Raw genomic sequence first — 12,547 nt, forward strand, 5'->3', positions numbered from 1 at the left:
AGTTACAATTCTTTGTTCATCCAAATAAACACTCTTTTTGTGGAGAAATAACTGGCAGTCTTTGTTTTAGGTCAGTATTCTTTAAGGCATATCTTCTATTTCTTTAGTGTTTGTTCTATGATTTCTAAGATTTCTCGCACATGGTCAGCAATTTTTATGTCCTTAAAATAATTAGATCATTCAGAAAGTCCACATTCAGAGAATATTCAGAAATTCTTGTTGAAGCGATGAATTTATCTGTTACTCTCCAGTATTAACTTTACTAAATTAATATGTAGTTTTCACTCAAGTAATGGATGGTTAACTATTAATTTACTAGGGTTGAAAAAACATACGGTGTGAATTCTTGAGGTAACAGATGAGAAAGAAAATAAGAGCTGTGTTTTAAAAATGAATATCATATTTAATATGCCCGTCTTTATTTTTGAAATTTTGACAATAGTGATACAAATTTTCTACTTCAAAATGTTACTGTTGTAAATTACATTTTTGTATTTTCTAAAGTTAAATGATTCCTAGATGAGCTTTTCTTGACTGCAATCTGTTGCAACTTGTATCTATTATTCTGTTGAATTTTATTAATTTAATGTATGTAAAGTTTATGATTACTTAGTATATTTGTTTTTTTTAAACTTTACATAATTGTATTAGTTTTGCCAAATATTTGATTCAAAGATAAAACTTTAAAAAATATGTACCAAGAAACCTCACTCCCATCTTTGTCCCACCACCTCTTTTCACCATTTTTATTAGTTTCTTCAATGGCACCCCACTCCAGTACTCTTGCCTGGAAAATCCCATGGACGAAGGAGCCTGATAGGCTGCAATCCATGGGGTCGCTAAGAGTCAGACACGACTGAGCGACTTCACTTTCACTTTTCACTTTCACGCATTGGAGAAGGAAATGGCAACCCATTCCAGTGTTCTTGCCTGGAGAATCCCAGGGACAGGGGAGCCTGGTGGGCTGCCATCTATGGGGTCACACAAAGTCGGACACGACTGAAGTAACTTAGCATAGCATAGCATTCATTTTTTATGTAAGTAAAAGCTTCTTTACACTTACCACCTTCTTATCTTACAAATGATGACCTAAAATACACAGTTATGCATCTTAATTTTTTTCTTTATATCAGTTCTGTTCAGGTCAGTCACTCAGTCATGTCCAACTCTTTGCGACCCTATGAACTGCAGCATGCCAGGCCTCCCTGTCTATCACCAACTTCAGGAATTTACCCAAACTCATGTCCGTTGAGTCAGTGATGCCATCCAACCATCTCATCCTCTGTTGTCCCCTTCTCCTCCTGCCTTCAATCTTTCCCAACATCAGGGTCTTTTCAAATGAGCAAGGTGGCCAAAATATTGGAGTTTCAGCTTCAACATCAGTCCCTCCAATGAACACCCAGGACTGATTTCCTTTAGGATGGACTGGTTGGATCTTCTTGAAGTCCAAGGGACTCTCAAGAGTCTTCTCCAACACCGCAATTCAAAAGCATCAATTCTTCGGTGCTCAGCTTTCTTTATAGTCTAACTCCCACATCCATAACTCACTACTGGAAAAACCATAGCCTTGAGTAGACAGACCTTTGTTGGCAAAGTAATGTCTGTGATTTTTAATATGCTGTCTAGGTTGGTTATAACTTTCCTTCCAAGGAGTAAGCGTCTTTTAATTTCATGGCTACAATCACCATCTGCAGCAATCTTGGAGCCCGAAAAAATAAAGTCAGCCACTGTTTCCACTGTTTCCCATGTATTTGCCATGAAGTGATGGGACCAGATGTCATGATCTTAGTTTTCTGAATGTTGAACTTTAAGCCAACTTTTTCACTCCGCTCTTTCACTTTCATCAGGAGGCTCTCTAGTTCTTCTTCACTTTCTGCCATAAGCATGGTGTCATCTGCATATCTGAGGTTATTGATATTTCTCCCAGAGGTCTTGATTCCAACTTGTGCTTCATCCAGCCCAATGTTTCTCATGATGTACTCTGCATATAAATTAAATAAGCAGGGTGACAGCCTTGATGTACTCCTTTCCCTATTTGGAACCAGTCTGTTGTTCCATGTCCAGTTCTAACTGTTGCTTCCTGACCTGCTTACAGGTTTCTCAAGAGGCAGGTCAGGTGGTCTGGTAATTCTGTCTCTCTCAGAGTTTTTCTTAGTTTATTGTGATCCACACAGTCAAAGGCTTTGGTATATTCAAAAAAGTCCATTTCTTTACATAAATGTTATCAAAATCTCTCCTTATCTGTACTTAGAGATTTTCTGATTAATTTTTAACCTGTATTTCTTTGTAATAAAAGAGAGTTTCTTTGAAGAGATACTTATGGTTGGCTACATAAATTGTTTCCAATTTCTTATTCTAAACACTGCCACACTTAACATTTTATGTTTTTTAGAGTGCCCCAATTGTTACTTAGTTTACATAAAATGGGATTTCTAGATCAAAGGGTAAGTATGAATAATTTTGGTAGATATTACCAGATATTTGTTGGAGGAGGGCATGGCAACCCACCCCAGTATTCCTGCCTGGAGAATCCCATGGGCAGAGGAGCCTGGAGTGCTACATGGAGTTGCAAAGAGTCAGGCATGACCGACTGACCGGAGCTCCTTAGCACATAGCACACCCCACATATTTACTTCCTTCAGAGGAGCTATTCCACTGTTTGTGTGCTGGCCTCACAGACATAGTGATTTTCAAATCTTTGGATAATTTGTCCACTGATATTTTAGAATACGTTCATTCCTCTTTACATAAGTAAATTTTGATCTTTTCATGCATTTGCCCCATGACCTATCATATTCATTGCCTAATTTTGAAATGGTTTATTTGTGTGTTTTTCCTCAGAGATTTCTAGGAGTTTTTAAAATCAGAGTGAGATTAATCCAGATATTTGACTTAAACAACTCAGTAGAGAAAGCTTAAGGAAGATGAAGGTTTGGGGCAAAAGGAGGTAGAAATTAAGAGCTTGATTTTTGACATATTAAATTTGAGCTATCTGTGAGACATTCAAAATAAATGTAAATTAGGCAGTTGGGTGTTCCAATGTGGAATTCAATGGAGAGAAGAGGGTTGCTGATATAAATTTGGTAGTCATTAGCATACAGATGGTAATTAGGGTTCTGGGAATGGATGAGATCATCTAAGAAGAAACAGGAAAAGAGAAGGGAAAAGAGACTAAGGCTGTTCTCTAAGATATTCAAAAATTTAGAATAGCCAGAGCAAAGCTTCATTAATTCCCTTCCTTATTAGATTAGCCAGACTAGGCCTGGGTCAGCAAGTGCTGCCTTGCTGGGTGTTGGCTCTGAGAGAAGCCAGTGACATCAGGTACTCCTTCAACAGGACTTAGACTAGAGTGGAGTCTGATGGCCTACTCCACAGTCTATACAATTGAGGAGCATGGTGAAATCACATGGAGCTTACTTTTCCACCATAAATGCTAAAAGCAGTTAAGGAGATGCTTGACTTCCCAGGTATCTATCATGGCTGCTAGGTGAAGTTTGTAACATGGTCCCTTTTGGGGAAGGTATCAGTGATATCTCCATGTATCACAGACCTGGCCTGGTAAAGGGTCTTATGTAACTCAGTAAAGCTATGAGCCATGTTGTGCAGGGCCACCAAGATGGTTGGGTCATAGTGAAGGGTTCTGACAAAACACAGTTCACTAAGAAGGAAATGGCAGCCCCACTCCAGTATTCTTGCCTGGAGAACCCCATGGACAGTATGAAAAGGCAAAAAGGTATGCTGGAAGAAGACCCCTCAGGTCAGAAGGTGTCCAATATGCTACTGTGGAAGAGCAGAGGGTAATTACTAATAGCTCCAGTGAGAATGGAATGGCTGGACCAAAGCAGAAAGGATGCTCACCTGTGGATGTATTTGGTGGTGAAAGTAAAGTCCTATGCTCTAAAGAACAACACTGCATAGGAACCTGGAATGCTAGATCTGTGAATCAAGGTAAATTGGATGTGATCAAGCAGGTGATGGCAAGATTAAACATTGACATTTTAGGAATCAGTGAACTAAAATTGTTGGGAATGGGCAAATTAATTCAGATGACCATTATATTTACTATTGTGGGCAAGAATTCCTTAGAAGAAATAGAGTAGCCCTCATAATCAACAAAAGAATCCAAAATGCAGTACTTGCATGCAGACTCAAAAACAACAAAATGATCTCAGTTCATTTCGGAGGCACACCAATCAGCATCACAGTAATTCAAGTCTATGCCGAAACCTCTGATGCTGAAGAAGATAAAGTTGGCCAGTTTTATGAAGACCTACAACACCCTCTAGAACTAACACACACACACACACACACACACACACACACACACACACAAATGTCATTTCATTATAGGGGATTGGAATGCAAAAATAGGAAGTCAAGAGATACCTGGAATGACAGGCAAATTTGGCCTTGGAGCACAAAATGAATCAGGGCAAAGGCCAACAGAGTTTTGTCAAGAGAACACACTGGTCATAGTAAACACCCTTTTCCAACAACACAAGAGATGAATCTAGACATGGACATCACCAGATGGTCAATACTGAAATCAGATTGATTATGTTCTTAGCAGCCAAAGATGGAGAAGCTCTAAAGAACTATGGCTCAGATTATGAGCTCTTTATTTCAAAATTTAGGCTTAAATTGAAGAAAGTAGGAAAAAAAAACCAAAACACTAGGCCATTCAGGTATGACCTAAATCAAGCACCTTGTTTATGCAGTGAAGATGATGAATAGATTCAAGGGATTAGATCTGGTAGACAGAGTGACTAAAGAACCATGGATGGAAGTCTGTAACACTGTACAGGAGGCAATGACTAAAACTATCCTTAACAAAATAAATGCAAGACAGCAAAGTGGTTGTCTGAGGAGGCTTTACAGATAGCTGAGGAAAGAAGAGAAGTGAAAGACAAGGCAGAAAGGGAAAGATATACCAAAGTGAGTGTAGAGTTCTAGATAATAGCTGGGAGAGACAAGAAGGCCTTCCTGAATGAACAATGCAAAGACATAGAGGAAAAAAATAGAATGGGAAAGAAAAGAGATCTCTTTAAGAAAATTGGATCTATCAAGGGAATATCTCATGCCAGGATTGGCATAATAAAGAACAGAAATGGTAAGGACCTAACAGAAGCAGAAAAGATTAAGAAGAGGCAGCAAGAATGTACAGAAGAACTATACAAAAAAGATCTTAATGACCCAGATAACCAAAGTGTGGTCACTCACCTACAGCCAGACATCCTGTAGTGTGAAGTCAGGTGGGCCTTAGGAAGCATTACGAAGAACAAAGCTAGTGGAGGTGACAGAATTCCAGGTGAGCTATTTGTACTCCTAAGAGATGATGCTATGAAATTGTTGCACTCAATGGCAGCAAATTTGGAAAAGTCAGCAGTGGGTACAGGACTGGAAAAGGTCAGTTTTCATTCCAGTCCCAAAGATGGGCAATGCCAAAGAATGTTCAAACTATTGTAAAATTGTGTTCATTTTATATACTAGCAAGGTAATACTCAGAATCCTTCAAGCTAGCCTTCAGCAGTACATGAATCTAGAAATTTCAGATCTACAGAGTGGGTTTTAAAGAGGCAGAGGAACCAAAGAACAAATTGCTAACATCCTTTGGATCATGGAGAAAGCAAGAGCGTTCCAGGAAAACATCTGCTTCACTGACTATGATACAGCCTTTGACTGTGTGGATCGCAACAAACTGTGGAAAATTCTTAAAGAGATGGGAGTACTAGACCGCCTTACCTCTCTCCTGAGAAACCTGTATGCAGGTCAAGAAGCAACAGTTAGAATCAGACATGGGGAAACAGACTGGTTCAAAATTGGGAAAGGAGTACTTCAAGGATGCATATCATCACGCTGCTTATTTAGTTTCTATGCAGAGTCCATCATGCGGGATGCCAGACTGGATGAATCACAAGCTGGAATCAAGATTGCTGGGAGAAATATCTACAACCTCAGATATGCAGATGGAAGATAATACCACTCTCTCTCCCTCTATGTCTCTCTCCCCATAATATGCTCAAACATGCTCTTCACCAACTGATAATACCACAGATAACAGCATAAACTCTAATAATCAAAAATAATAATTAAAGGTTCTGGAGAGTAAAAAAAAAAGGTGGGGGGGGGTGCAGATTCTAGGCAAGAGCTGAAACTTGGGAGAAGGAAATACAAAGAGCACAGGTGTTCTTTTTCTTTTTTTCCTAATTTTAGCATGAGGGAAAAATTCATGGAGCCTCAGATATGTCTAAACCTGAGAAGTCAATTTTTCTGGCTTGAAGAACAAAAATATTTCAGAACAGTAATATCTGTTGAAAGTGAGGGGGAAAAGAAATCCAGAGAGGAATTGCCCCCAGATTCTGGCTGTAAATTCTTTCCATCACTTTGATTGAACCCTGAACCACATAAGCGTGAGGCAGGTTGAAAAAAAAAGCCCAGCTAATGACTGGAGGAAGGAACTAAAGGTCTATTTAAGCTGCCATCAAATGGTTAGAGTTCATGACTTCAGTTCAATTCAATTAATTGTCTGCTGGAAAAAATATGTCAGTATTCTTCAAAGTAGCATAACAGGATCCAGAGCCTCCACAATATAACATTCAAATGTCTAGTGATCAATGTACAGTTACTCAATATATAAATAACCAGGAAAATGTAACCCACCCTGAAAATAAGATAATCAGTGGAGACAACACCAAGTTGATACAGATGTCGAAATGTTGAAATTATCAGACAAGGACTTTAATGATATGCCATTAAAAATAAGGTGCATCTAATATAACTAAGCTCAATTAGTTTAAAAAATACACTTATAATGAATTAAAAGATAGAAAAACTTGGTTGAGAGAAACAAAGTGTAGTAAAAATATCAGAAATTATAAACTAAAAAATATCAAATGAAATTTTTAATAAAAACATGTATTTTAATCTCCTTCACAGAAAATAAGTACATGAAAACAACCACAAAACCAAGTAATAGTCTAAAATTACATACCGTACTTCAAGGTTTGAACTTCCTTCTGACATCAGAGTCCTTGCTACCAGCATTTTGAAGAGTGTGATTTATTTAATAGAGCAATTGTTGTTGTTTAGTTGCTAAGTCATGTTTGACTTTTTGTGACCCCATGGATGCAGCACACCAGGCTTTCCTGTCCTTCACTATCTTCCGGAGTTTGCTAAAATTCATGTCCATTGAGCTGGTGACGCTATCTATCCATCATATCCTCTACTGCCCTTTTCTCCTTTTGCCTTCAGTCTTTCCCAGCATCAGGGTCTTTTCCAAGGAGTTTACTCTTTTCATCAAGTGGCCAAAGCATTGGAGCTTCAGCTTCAGCATCAGTCCTTCCAATGAATATTCAGGGTTGATTTCCTTTAGGATTGACTGGTTTGATCTCTTTGCAGTCCAATAGAGCAGCACCACAGTTACCTTATAAATATTTAGGTGATAAACTTGTATCTAGATTTCAAAGAATGTCATTTTCATTTTCCTCTTTTTAGTTATCTGTATATTCTTTTCTTTTTCTAGTGGGAAGAAACCAGAATATGTTACACTAATACTCCTCTTTGACATAAAAATCATTTCGAACTGAAGACAATTAAGAAACAGCCAACCCAGCAAAGCTCTCCCTGTTCTTTTTTTTTTTACTTAAAAACAGAATAAAATTCTCCTTTAACTAGAGACAGACTCTTGTGAACCCAGAAATGGCACCATAGGAATCAGAAAACAAACTTTATTCCCCTAGTTTCCTCCTGTATATTTACCTTCCCATAGTTTGTTGCACTTGGGAGCTTACAACTTTTTTCCTCTGTCCTGCCATTTCTCTGCAAAAATTGTTCTTTGCTGAGATGGTACAGAAGCTGGAATTCAAAGTCATTATTTTTAATCACTTTTGGTTTAGGTTTCTCCCAACCCATAGACAGTAAGTTAACAAATGAGAATGACTGTGGTACCATAAAGCTTTTTTTAATGAGTGCTGAATTTCCTCTGACTTTCACATGTCACAAAATATTCTGCTTTTTAGATGCTTTTTCAATCACTTAGTAATGTATTCTGTGATGTTTTCTGCATGCATTAAAAAATTACTCATTTTTCTCTTGTTAATCTTTTTGTATGAGTTCAAGCTGAAAACCTAAGATGGTAGAGGAAGAGTTTTGCCTCCCTTATTAGTAATAAGCATATATTACATATGTAAGGAGAGGTTATCTTTCTTTACTTAAGCTAGCTGAAGAAGAGAATTGGAATTGAATGTTTTTCTACAAATTTGATTATTTCCAAAATTTAAAATAAGTTATAAACAGTTTCAGAGTGGATACGTTAGATTTAACTACTCCATTGGCCTAATTTGTATCTCATCATTGTAAGTTTTGCTATTGGAATCTTATAAAATATTTTCTGTTGAGGTTAAATTTTTCTTCTTTATTTGACCCAATAGGAACAGCTTGAATTTTTTTTTCTTTGTTTGTTTTGTTTTTCATTATTGGCTGTGACATTTGGATTCATTTGCTATTTAAATGCAAAAGGAAAATTCACACAGAATGACTTTAAACTGCAATTTTAATTAATTCAATTTTATGAGCCACCTCTTAACTAAATCACCTTACCCTCCTGGGAGGTGCTACTACAGAAATATAAACTATTTCCCAAAGCAAGAAGATCATAAAGTGATTTTCTGGGGGCAAAGCAAGGAGCATGCTGGGATTGTAAGGGGAGAAAAGCCTTTCCTAGTGGTTATATAAAATAACAGGGATCAAAATGTTCTTCCTTATGCCAGGCTGCAGTTCTTCTTTCCTAAAATTTAACTTTTCTAAGGCTTAGGCATCTCATTATAAGTCTCATATATGGTTCTCCAGTTGCTTCTTTTTATACATCTCATTACTTCATTTATACATCTAAGCAAATCCCCTTAAATTATGTACATTTCAGCATGTTCTAGTCAAGTTTGACCTTAACACCTCTGCACCTCATTTAACTTGCAGTCTGTCACTCCTGTAATTCCTTTCCATCTGCGTCACTGATTAAACATTTAAAGTCATAACTACATATAAAATTTGCCTTTATTTTACAGGTTTATCTTTAAGAGTGACAAGCCTATTTATTCCCACCTGCGTATTTTGTCTGCATTTTGAATGAGGTCCCACCATGCGGTGTTTCGCTAGATAGTGTATCAGTGGCTTTGGCTGAGTCATACTCTGAAGCACTTAAGAAAATGTATGGATTGTCCGCTTACAAAATGGAATAGGATAGATCCAAGCTGAGATTATTATTATCCGAGTCCATAAAATAATTAAGGTATTAAAATGTGTGCCCTCACTGTAAGCTGTTGAAAAGTGCAGAAGGTGTGAACATTTAAATAGAGGACAATTAATTATTAGAGGACAAATAATTAATTAAAGGACAGTGAAGGTAATGCACTAATGAAGGCTTTTTATATACTATGTTATTCCATAAACAAAGAGTTGGACACAATTTAGCGACTGAACAACAATATCCTATAAACACCAGTATACTGTGTTTACAATCTAACATCTCAAAATACCAGACAGGTGGCTACTTTAACTACAAATTTAGAACACACTGGCCTGTAACTTTAAATTTAATTAAAAGGAATACATTAAAATTTTTTAAAAGGGATATAATATTATTTCCTCATGTTCCTTACTCCAATAACATGTCCTCAAAGATTAAAAATATATCAGTTATATCAACAGTCACTTTGTTTCTCATTAAAACTCAATTATTGACATTGTACAAGCATTCCCTGAGGCATCCTTTGAGATCTTATGGGTGTCTCCTTATAGAAACTTTTTTATAAAACTCAGATAGAGAAGTAGTTAGTAATTGTATTCACATGTGATCTCCTTAAAGGACGTTTTATCTGTATGTTCTTGACAGATGTCTATTAATCCCTGATCTGGGTAGGTGTTATTGCTACAGCACCATCTTCACCTCAGACCCAAGAAATGTGTCTTAGTGAGTACTGAAAGTCAATAGGAGAAATTCCTACTTTGCCAAGGCATCAACATGATATTGTTAGTTCCATCTGGAAAGTCATACACATTCAAAGATATTCAGAGATTCCTGGGGTTCCATAGGTATTGTCAACTCCTCTCATGCTCCATTTATCTATCCTGTACTCCTCAATAACTGTATCAGAAATGGTAGTTAAAATTTCAGACCTTTTTGTCAATTACTGGTCTTATATCCAGCACAACCCTTTCACTTCTACCCCAATTATGGCTTTCCCTGACCCCTGACTTCAAATCATCAAAACAGATTTCCCCAAACAGGCTCTTTTCCACAGTATGATCCAGGCATCCACTTCCTAAATCCCTATACCTGATTTTGCAGGTAATTAGTTCCAGTTAAGGTAAATGAGGGCTTCTCAGGTGGCTCAGTGGTAAAGAATCCTCCTGTCAATGCGGGAAATGTGGGTTCGATCCCTGAGTCAGGAAGATCCCCTGGAGAAGGTATCCGGTATTGCTGGAATCCAGTATCCCTCTAGTATTGCTGCTTGGAAAATCCCATTGACAGAGGAGCTTGGCGAGCTAAAGTCCATGGGGTCACAAGAGTCAGACAGGACTTAGAGACTAAACAACAAGAGCAAATGTAAATCAACACATATGATATTGAGTGTTATTTACAGTTAAGATGAAGTTTGAAACATCAAGTGCTATTTTGGGTGGCCCTGAGGACATCCGATAGCACATGTCCTCAGCACCTAATGCAGAGATGATAGGCATGTAATTCTTGCCAAAGAACTTAGTCTACTATCTTTAAGAAATTCAATGATTCAGATTCATAACACGTACATTAAGAGTGAAATCAAAGAGTAGATAGGTTGTCCCAAATCTAATTTTGGACTAAAAGAGGCTGACCCACTCTACAGAATTCCCAAGTCTGAGAACTTTATGACCAAATAGCCACATTTACAATTAACTATTATGATCTAAAACCAGGAGTAAGAAGAGTCCTCTGTGACACAACAACTGAGCAAGATCCAGAGTCATTCAGTGTTAATCCCATGATGGGAAGAAAGCAAAGAGAGAGTTTGGTTGTTGTGATGCCACCCTCGCAGGGCATTAGTCTGTATTCCAAATTTTAAATATAGTCTACACTGACTATGCGGAGAAGGAAATGCCAACCCGCTCCGGTATTCTTGCCTGAAGAATCCCGTGGACAGAGGAGCCTGGCAGGCTACAGCCCATGGGGTCACAAAAGTTGGACAGGACTTAGCGACTAAACCACCACCACCACATTGATTACTAATGGCCCCGTATCAGACTTGTGAGTTTCAACTTTCTGAAGAGAATGAACATTGACTATTCTCTGCCATATACACAATTCTTAGAATACTCTTTAGCCCAGATATTAATAATATTAATTGGCTGATAATACATAAACCTGTGATATACACTCCCAGAGAAAAGATATCCAGTAGACTGAAATGCTGCTACATTTAATAATGTCGTGTATCTTAGAATAAACCAGTATATATTTCATTAGAACATCTTCTTACTCCTCTGCCCTACTTTTAGTAAAAAATATTTTCAGTGAAGTGATGCAGTTTCTCTCTGCCATTAACCTCCCATTTGCTCCTGTAAAGATGTTCCTCTTTATTAAAGAATGTTTCTGTTTGCCAGGCCAGGCACTTAAAACACAACCAATGTTCTCAATTTGTATTTGGTTTGGAAGATAATACTGAGAATTTTTCATATCTAAATATACAACTGGACACTTACGGATCAATGGCCAAAAGGAATGTTTCATCTAATTACAAGAATATGTGAATAACTAAGAATACTTATGGCTTACTTTTATAGACTCTACTATTATTCCTGGCTGAGAAATCCCATGGACAGAGAAGCCTGCTGGGCTACAGTCCACACGTTTGTTCATGTATACCTCATTTCCTGTGCCTTCCATAGTTATACATCTACTAAATTAAGGCTAAATTTGCACTGAAGAGGGAAAACTCCCTGAAACCCTCCATCCAGAATACTTATTTCTCAGCTTTGGGATCATTCTTCATTATATTTCCAAAACTTTCAGTCCACAGTCAGTCCCTTGAGAGGGGAATCAGAACAAATAGTATGTCAGTGTACAATGACATACTCGCCATTATACAATGTTGTCATACTTGTCATACATACAATGACATACTCCGTCCATAAAGATAGCATTCAGTCTCCATAAATAAGGATGAGGAGATTGAGAACATCCATAATGTGCCTCAGGATTCATGGTGACATGATAGTTACTTTGGCGCTTCGTTCACTGGAAAAGGAGTAAGTCTGGAGAAAGTTCCTACTTCGAAACATCCGAATACACATGAAGATCTCAGGCCTGAGGAGTTTAAAGAAGTTCAGTTTTAGCCACATTTTTCCTGGCTCTTTTATCAGAATCAACAAGCCCAGCACTATGATTCATGCAGTTGAAACCCTTCCATATCTGAAACTGTCCTCCTGTTTGTCTGCTTGATCTAGTCAGTACTTTGGCTTTGCATTTTTATATATCTCCATCCATAGATCCTTATATCTGTGTAAGACACTT

This window comes from Bos indicus, chromosome 5, assembly GCF_029378745.1.
Source record: "Bos indicus isolate NIAB-ARS_2022 breed Sahiwal x Tharparkar chromosome 5, NIAB-ARS_B.indTharparkar_mat_pri_1.0, whole genome shotgun sequence".
Lineage (NCBI taxonomy): Eukaryota > Metazoa > Chordata > Mammalia > Artiodactyla > Bovidae > Bos > Bos indicus.